General features: G+C 44.6%; 1 long non-coding RNA gene across 1 annotated transcript; it reads left to right on the forward strand.

Moving 5' to 3' along the window:
• The first annotated feature begins 6891 nt into the window (after positions 1 to 6891).
• LOC120553110 lies at positions 6892 to 8065 on the forward strand. The gene is made up of 3 exons (XR_005638102.1): positions 6892 to 6943; positions 7020 to 7077; positions 7158 to 8065. It is a non-coding gene; the product is annotated as an uncharacterized LOC120553110 (long non-coding RNA).
• Positions 8066 to 8664: the final 599 nt, after the last annotated feature.

Genomic DNA, 8664 nt, shown 5'->3' on the forward strand with positions numbered 1-8664 from the left:
ATGCCAACAATTCTAGCTACATCCCACGCAAAAGTACAGCTGTGTTTATACTCGATGTTTATACCACAGCCCACCAAGAGCTAATGCTAGTAGCTATGTGTTAGCCTTCTTTTATTACATGGCTTGGTTGAATTCTAATGTAGAATGCGGTCTGTTATTTCCATAGACATATATATAATGGACCAATAGACCCCGTTGCTCTGGAGGGAGACCAGTGAAGGCTATTAGAAGCAATTTTCCGGTGATCTCTTGCTTTACTGTGCAGCCTCCAACTGAGAGAGACAACGTAAATGTGACGTGAGCAACGTGTCTGAAAGTTGTAAGTCTTCTGGTAGCTGTGCCAAGAGAAATCTCAATCATTCCCAATCTTACAGAGATGGAAAGCGTAGGTATATGTAAGGAGATAACATAAGCACAGGCTAATTATTGCTAACTAACATGCTAGTTAACATTAGTAATTAAACCTAAACAGCTAACGTAAGTCGAAACTGCCTGCGAGCTTCTCCTGTACTATACAGTAATTCCTCTACTGTGCAACAGTAAGTCACTTGGTTGTGACACAATCGTTAGCCTAGTTTTACAAAAACGTCTGCTACAGAGCCATAACGTGGCAGCCTCTGCCGTGAAAGAGGCAAAGCAGCGGGTGTGGGAGAAGTTTGGAGAAGACATGGAGAAGGACTTTCGGTCGGCACCAAGGTGCTTCTGGAAAACTGTTCGCCACCTCAGGAGGGGGAAGCGGGGAACCATCCAAGCTGTGTACAGTAAGGATGGGACACTGTTGACCTCAACTGAGGAGGTAATAGGGCGGTGGAAGGAGCACTTTGAGGAACTCCTGAATCCGACTAATACGCCCTCTATGGTAGAGGCAGAGCTGGAGGATGACGGGGGATCATGGTCAATTTCCCAGGTGGAAGTCACTAATGTAGTCAAACAACTCCACAGTGGCAAAGCCCCTGGGATTGATGAGATCCGTCCAGAAATGCTCATGGCTCTGGGTGTGGAGGGGCTGTCCTGGTTGACACGCCTCTTCAACATTGCGTGGAAGTCTGGGACAGTGCCAAAGGAGTGGCAGACCGGGGTGGTGGTTCCCCTTTTTAAAAAGGGGGACCAGAGGGTGTGTGCCAATTACAGGGGTATCACACTTCTCAGCCTCCCTGGTAAAGTCTACTCCAAGGTGCTGGAAAGGAGGGTTCGGCCGATAGTCGAACCTCAGATTGAAGAGGAACAATGCGGGTTCCGTCCTGGTCGTGGAACAACGGACCAGCTCTTCACTCTCGCAAGGATCCTGGAGGGAGCCTGGGAGTATGCCCAACCGGTCTACATGGGTTTTGTGGATATGGAAAAGGCGTATGACCGGGTCCCCCGGGAGATATTGTGGGAGGTGCTGCAGGAGTATGGGGTGAGGGGGTCTCTTCTCAGGGCCATCCAATCTCTGTACGACCAAAGTGAGAGCTGTGTCCGGGTTCTCGGCAGTAAGTCAGACTCGTTTCAGGTGAGGGTTGGCCTCCACCAGGGCTGCGCTTTGTCACCAATCCTGTTTGTAACATTTATGGACAGGATATCGAGGCGTAGTCGGGGTGGGGAGGGGTTGCGGTTCGGTGGGCTGGGGATCTCATCGCTGCTCTTTGCAGATGATGTGGTCCTGATGGCATCATCGGCCTGCGACCTTCAGCACTCACTGGATCAGTTTGCAGCCGAGTGTGAAGCAGCTGGGCTGAGGATCAGCACCTCTAAATCTGAGGCCATGGTTCTCAGCAGGAAACCGATGGAGTGCCTACTTCAGGTAGGGAATGAGTCCTTACCCCAAGTGAAGGAGTTCAAGTACCTTGGGGTTTTGTTCGCGAGTGAGGGGACAATGGAGCGGGAGATTGGTCGGAGAATCGGCGCAGCGGGTGCGGTATTACATTCAATTTATCGCACCGTTGTGACGAAAAGAGAGCTGAGCCAGAAGGCAAAGCTCTCGATCTACCAGTCAGTTTTCGTTCCTACCCTCACCTATGGTCATGAAGGCTGGGTCATGACCGAAAGAACGAGATCCAGGGTTCAAGCGGTCGAAATGGGTTTCCTCAGGAGGGTGGCTGGCGTCTCCCTTAGAGATAGGGTGAGAAGCTCAGTCATCCGTGAGGAGCTCGGAGTAGAGCCGCTGCTCCTTCGCGTCGAAAGGAGCCAGTTGAGGTGGTTCGGGCATCTGGTAAGGATGCCCCCTGGGCGCCTCCCTAGGGAGGTGTTCCAGGCACATCCAGCTGGAAGGAGGCCTCGGGGAAGACCCAGGATTAGGTGGAGGGATTATATCTCCAACCTGGCCTGGGAACGCCTCGGGATCCCCCAGTTGACGATGGTTAATGTGGCTCGGGAAAGGGAAGTTTGGGGTCCCCTGCTGGAGCTGCTCCCCCCACGACCCGACACCGGATAAGCGGACAAAGATGGATGGATGGATGGTTGAAATGACAATAAAACACACTTGTTGAGTTGATCGTCTCACTGTCTGTCTGTAAAGGGTAGGCGTGGCTTGGGAGTGGCCTCATACAGCAGCAAAGCAAGTGCATTCTGGGATTTGGTGTCTTTCATCCATATGAGCCAAAAACACATTTTCTGGCTTATCTCGGCCTAGAAGGCACCAATTTCAATTTTCTTTTCACATTTCTACTACATTAGTGACCCAATTTAAAGATATATTCAGCTTTCCAGCGGTGAAATTTCCCTTTAAGTAGTGATGGCCAAAAGAAGCTTCATGAAGCTTTGTGAAGCATATTATTTATTTTCTAAGGCCACTAGATGGCGCTCTTTTGTTTAAAGAAATGGCTTAAGGAATGGCAACTCAGTGTGATTTCAACCCTTTGTTGAGCAGAGAGTGTCATCTAGTGGGCTTAGAAAATACAGAAAATGGTTCACAAACCTTCATGATGCTTCATTTGGCCATCACTAACCTTAAGTACCTGATAAGCGGATGAAGATGGATGGATGGATGGATAACCTTAAGTACATATTTTTATGATACTTATCTTAGGTGATATTTTTAATGGAATATTGCTGGTAATAAAACATGTTTACAGTTTGGAATCAGTACTTACTTTGTCCACTATAACTATCTGTACGAACCTTGTTTAATTGATTAACCCTAATGTAGCAATATTTTTGAATCAATGAAGACATAGATCAGACTTAGAAAAGCAGTGTGTTTAAATGCTCCTTTCTTACAGAGGCTCAGAACAGCCGAGAAGGGGACTTCACACACACACACACACACACACACACACACACACACACACACACACACACACACACACACACGAAACAGTGGTAAAGACTTGTTTCCTACGATTTGTCAAGTGCTAGTGGACGAACCTCTGACAATAGAAGAACATGGAAGACACCATTTGCAATATATTCTCATTCATTAAAAGTAATTTATGTATTGTGATTAGATTGTAATCAAAATAGTGGAATGTAATGGCAAAAATTACATTTAAGCATGATTCCTTATATTCTTATGTTTTATTTGTGCTTTGCATTTTCTCACAATACTGAAAGAGAGTTTATCTCATTCCCACATGTTGATTCTGATTCTGCTTAACTAACCTGGAGACATCAAGTCTGGAGACAAATGCGTATGGGCTTTATTTGAACCAATAAAGGTACAAGGTCACAGTAAACTATCTTTCTCTGCCTATCCGTTTCTCCCTTGCCAGCTGAGATGTACGGGGCATGTGACCTCAGGGTGAAAGTAGGGCACAGGGGATAAGATGAAGTGGCTCCATGACGTCTCTTGAGATTTAGCAGTATATTTATCTTTATGTTGCCTGTGAGAAAATGTAAAGTCATGTTTAGACCAGAACATGTGTGATTGTCACTCCCTTTTTCTTGTTGTGCATATAAGCTCAGTGTTTCTGTTCACTCATAAGAAACTTTTCCACGCTGAGCTGATGGGCTTTTTGTGAAATTGTGTTCCTCCTATATTTGCAAATATATCTTAATAAAATAAAAAACCTAACTTGGTTTAGTCTTCGACTGTCTTATTTTTTTCACTTTAAACTTTCAAAACTTCACTCCTGCTGCAAAAGAAACTTCCACAACACCGGCTTCCATACTCTTCAAACAATCATCAACGTAGAAGTTCTCCTTAACAGTTTGAACAACTTCAGGTGGAAAGTCTGACTGATTGTTTTCTGCGGTTTTCCTTAGTGCAAAGCTGGCACAACTTGGAGAGGACACTGCACCAAACAGATGGACAGTCATGCGGAACTCTGCCACCTCTTTGGTCAGATCTCCTTCTGGCCACCACAAAAAACAAAGGAAATCCCTGTCCTCCTCAGTCACTTTTACCTGATGGAACATTGATTGTATATCACCCATGACAGCTACAGTTTCCTGTCTGAATCTGAGTAGGACTCCAAGCAATGTGCTAGTAAGGTTAGGGCCTTGCAGGAGCTGATGGTTCAATGATGTTCCGTTGAATGATGCTCCACAGTCAAACACAACCCTTAGCGTCCTCTTCTTTGGGTGATATACACCATGGTGAGGGATGTACCACACCTTGCCACTGTTACGATCCAGCTGCCGTGTAGGTACTTGCTCTGCGTAGCCTTTGATTATCATATCATTAAGACAGGTTATGTACTCCTCATAAAACTGCTTATTGTTCAGGAACTTCCTCTTCAGGCTAAATAGCCTTTGCTTCACTACAGAGAAGTTGTTGGACAGAGAAACGTTTTCCTTTCTAAAGGGCAATTTCAAGCTGTAGTGACCCTCTACAAGTGTTGCAGAATTTTCCACAATATCCATGAACTTGATGTCCTCCCTTGATAGACCCCTCTCTTCTGTTGCTCTCTCATTGAACTCATGATTATACTGCTGATTCAGCAATTCCCCACATCTTGACACAGAAATCCTGTTGACAGTTACTGCTGAAGAGATGTTGCAGTCGTTACCGTTTAAAGGTCCATTAATAACCCAACCCAATACTGTCCTTATAGCATATGGTCCGTCCCCTCGGTTATTAATGACCTCCCAAGGTTTCAACATCTTGGGTGCGTTGCTTCCAATCAACAGGTCCACCTTAGCCTTAATGCTGGGGATATGAACATTTGACAGATATGGCCATTTTGCCAAATCTCCTTCGGTCACGATGTTATCTGTACCGACAGGCATTTTCTCTTGGGTGAGGACTTCTGATAGATTATAGAAGAGGTTGCTCTCCAACCCAGACACTTCCAAGTCTGAACATTCATATGCCGGCACAACCTTTTCTTGTCCCATGGTTTGCAGCAAAAAGTGCGTTCTTCTACCAGGCAGATTGAGTCTTTTCATGAGATGTTCTGAACAGAAGGTGGCAGTACTGCCAGGGTCCAAAAATGCGTAGGTGTTAATTATCCGGTCTTCTTTGATGGACTTGACTTGGACTGGCAAGATGGAAAGAAGGCAGCAATCCCTACCGGCCCCTGTATGACCACAGGTTTTATGAGAAGCTGTGCTGTTGTAAGTGACCTTTTCTTTGGAATGTTCCTTGTCTGTGTTAACTTCATTTCTCCTGTCGATATGAAGCACACTTGGATGGTTCTGACCACAACTCCTACAGGTCAGACGCTCACTGCAGTCTCGACTCCTATGTCCTGCACCTAAACAACCGAAGCAGAGCTCCATCTCCCTCAGAAAATGTATTTTATCTCGATGCTTCTTTCTTTCGAACCTTTGACAGTCTACCAAAGAATGATCTTGAGAACAACACACACAAGTAGACGCAACTGTAGAGACATATGAGACCGCCTTTAAGTCTCTGTGGCTCTCTTTTTTTCCTGAATGTCGCCAAATAAAGGGTCTGAGAAGACTTTGACATGTTTTTCGATGAATGCAACCAAATCCTTAAACAGAGCTCTGCGGTTGGATTTTTCCAGAATTTCATGTGCAACAGTTCTCCATCACTCTCTTAACCTAAATGGCAACTTGGACATCACTGCTCTCATGTTGCTCGTCATATCCATCTCTTGCATGTAATGTAACTTCTCCATGACATTACAACATGAACGCAGGAACAGAGAGTAGGCTTGTAATGCATTCACATCTTCTGATTTTATTGACTGCCAAGCCAAAGTCTTTTCCATGTATGCAGTCGCAATTTTATATTCATTTCCAAAATGTTCATGCAACAACCTTTTTGCATAAGCATAACCTTCAGCAGGTTCAGCATGTTGGCAACTACGAACCAGCTCCCTTGGTTGCCCTCTAGTAAACTGCTCCAGGTAATACAAGCAGTCAGTAGTGCTGACCTTTTCCTCCACACCTTGTTCGAATGCTCTTTTAAATGAGATATATTGAAGAGGATCCCCATCAAATACAGGAATATCTCTGGCAGGCAATACCATTAAACGTTGCTGTTGAACAAGGGCATTTGTAATTTCATTTTGCTTTTTCATAATGGTGCAAATATATCCAAGATGTTTGTCCTCCACTAGTTGAGCATTGAACAGATATGGCTGAATTTCATCCTCTAGCCGCAGATTACACCGAGTAGGATGCCTTTTATTTGCTGGCTGAGCGTGAAGCAAAGAGGGTTGTAACTGTTGATCCGTGTTACTGTACTGTTGTGAATTATGAGGATAAACACAGTTTTGTGGTTCCTTCTGTAGCAGGTTGATTGGTCGCAGGTGGTTTCAATCACACTCACTCTCTCTGGACCAATCAGGAAGTAACTGCATGCTATATAGGCAGGGGGTTTAACCTCTTGACACTTTTACTCTTTGTTGCTGGAAGCACATTTCCGCTTTGGGTCCTTTTGCGTGGTGCAGTCACGGTTGTGCAACAGGTAATGCAGCGTGCTTATTTGTTTGTTACCTAAAGGCCTCGTTTGTGTTAAGATGGGCATTACAGCGTGTATTGTCTTTTGCAGTGTCTTCCTGTTACAAACCCGATCCTTCCTGTAACGGAACCGGGTTGAGTGTTGCTGCTGGTAGGTTGGACAAATCTTTCTCCTCTTTGAATATTTCAATAAATGAGTGTTTAAGTAATCGGCCGTTTTATTGTAGGCTCTGTGTAGCTGTACTATCGGCACTGTCGGTGTATTGGTGCAAAGCTCCTTGACGGGTATGTATGTATACCAGTGGCATCGCGTGTATTTTCTTTAATCATAAACAGTTACTGAATTTGGTTTTTGTGCACACCAGGGTTGTAAAATTGCTTCGCTTGCGCTGGTATCTGCACTAGCCCCTCCATTCCCTGCCACGCTGCTGTTTTGTCTCAACCACTGTCAACGGGTTGTAACCACACAAGCTCACGCCAGGCTTTGAACGCCTCTACGCGCCTTTCAGCGCCAGGATCTGTTGCCCAAAGTGTCCGACAGGGCTGTATTTGAGTGATCGTGACACGGACGATAGCTTTGCCTTTCTTTGGCTTGCCCGTGCTTACTAATGTGTATGGAGATTGGGGTTTATGTTTATGGGTTTATTTGTTAAATTATGATTAAGTGATTTTTGGTTAATTTATATTTCTTTTTGTTTAAGTCCTGATAAAAGACTCATTTCTGTTGAAACTTTATGATTTATCTGTTAATCTTTTGTTTGGCTCCAGGCAGCTCGGATTAAGTGATCTTTGGTTGATTTTTATTTCTGTTTAAGTTATGATAACGACTTTCATTTTTGTTGAGACCTTTATGGTTTATTTGTTAATTTTGGTTATTTATTAGGCTCTAGGCAGCTATTTAGACACCTTTGCTGCCTAGATTTGCCTTAGATTGAAGTTGTTTTTCATTTATTTTTGGTTTGATTTATTCCCCCCCCCCCAATAACTGAATGTTCTTCTCCTATAGGTGCTGAGTGCCGAAGGTGGTGATGTCGGTGTCCCCGGTGGTGGTGTCTCCCTCCTGTGTGCTGTGTTTTCCCCCTTGGTTTATTTTGAGTTTTTCACCACTGTGTGTGTGTGTGTGTGTGTGCGTGCTCACGTGTGACTGGGGTGATCCTTCACTGAGACCCCACACCCTTTGACCCTGTCCCTCCACCGGTAAGGCCTCAGCACTTATTTCCCACATTTAGTAGGTCTGGTATTTTAAATAGTATTTTATATTTGATGTTTTAGTAATTGTATTAATAAAATCATTGTTTTTGATGGAACTACATCTCTGGCTTCATGTATAAATTGAATCTGTGTGCTTTCTGTATTTTGGTGGTTTAATTTTTTTATTAGTCAAATCCTATTCTCGGGGTGAAATTCCCCGGGTGGCGTTGCCGGTGTCTTCCTTGGGTCTGGGTGTTGAGCGGGCCAAAAAGGCGCTCCACACCAAATGAGTCCCACTCGCCACACTTCCACTCCTTTGATTGAGTTTTTTGTTGCCAACTTGCCTCCTGTGGCTCCTGTGCATTTGGTGTTGGGTTAGTTGCTGGCAATAACCAATCTTTACTTGATTGTGGTTTGTTTTGCTGAACTGGCTGGTACTCCTTTGCCATTGCATTCAGCTCACTTGCTTCCTTTCTTTGTGCCTTTTTTAGGTAGGAATTCATAGCATTTGATGATGTCCTTGAAACACTTTGTCCGTCTGAGGCCTGCAAAACTGCTAATTTAGCAGTAGATGCTTCTAGCAAAGCTTCCAGCTCCAGCTGTTCCCTTTGCATTTTTTAGCTTTTGCTGTTGCTCTTCCAAAACCTGTATTTTTTTTTTTAAAGCTTCCATGCGAACGAG

This window comes from Perca fluviatilis, chromosome 2, assembly GCF_010015445.1.
Source record: "Perca fluviatilis chromosome 2, GENO_Pfluv_1.0, whole genome shotgun sequence".
Taxonomy (NCBI): Eukaryota; Metazoa; Chordata; class Actinopteri; order Perciformes; family Percidae; genus Perca; species Perca fluviatilis.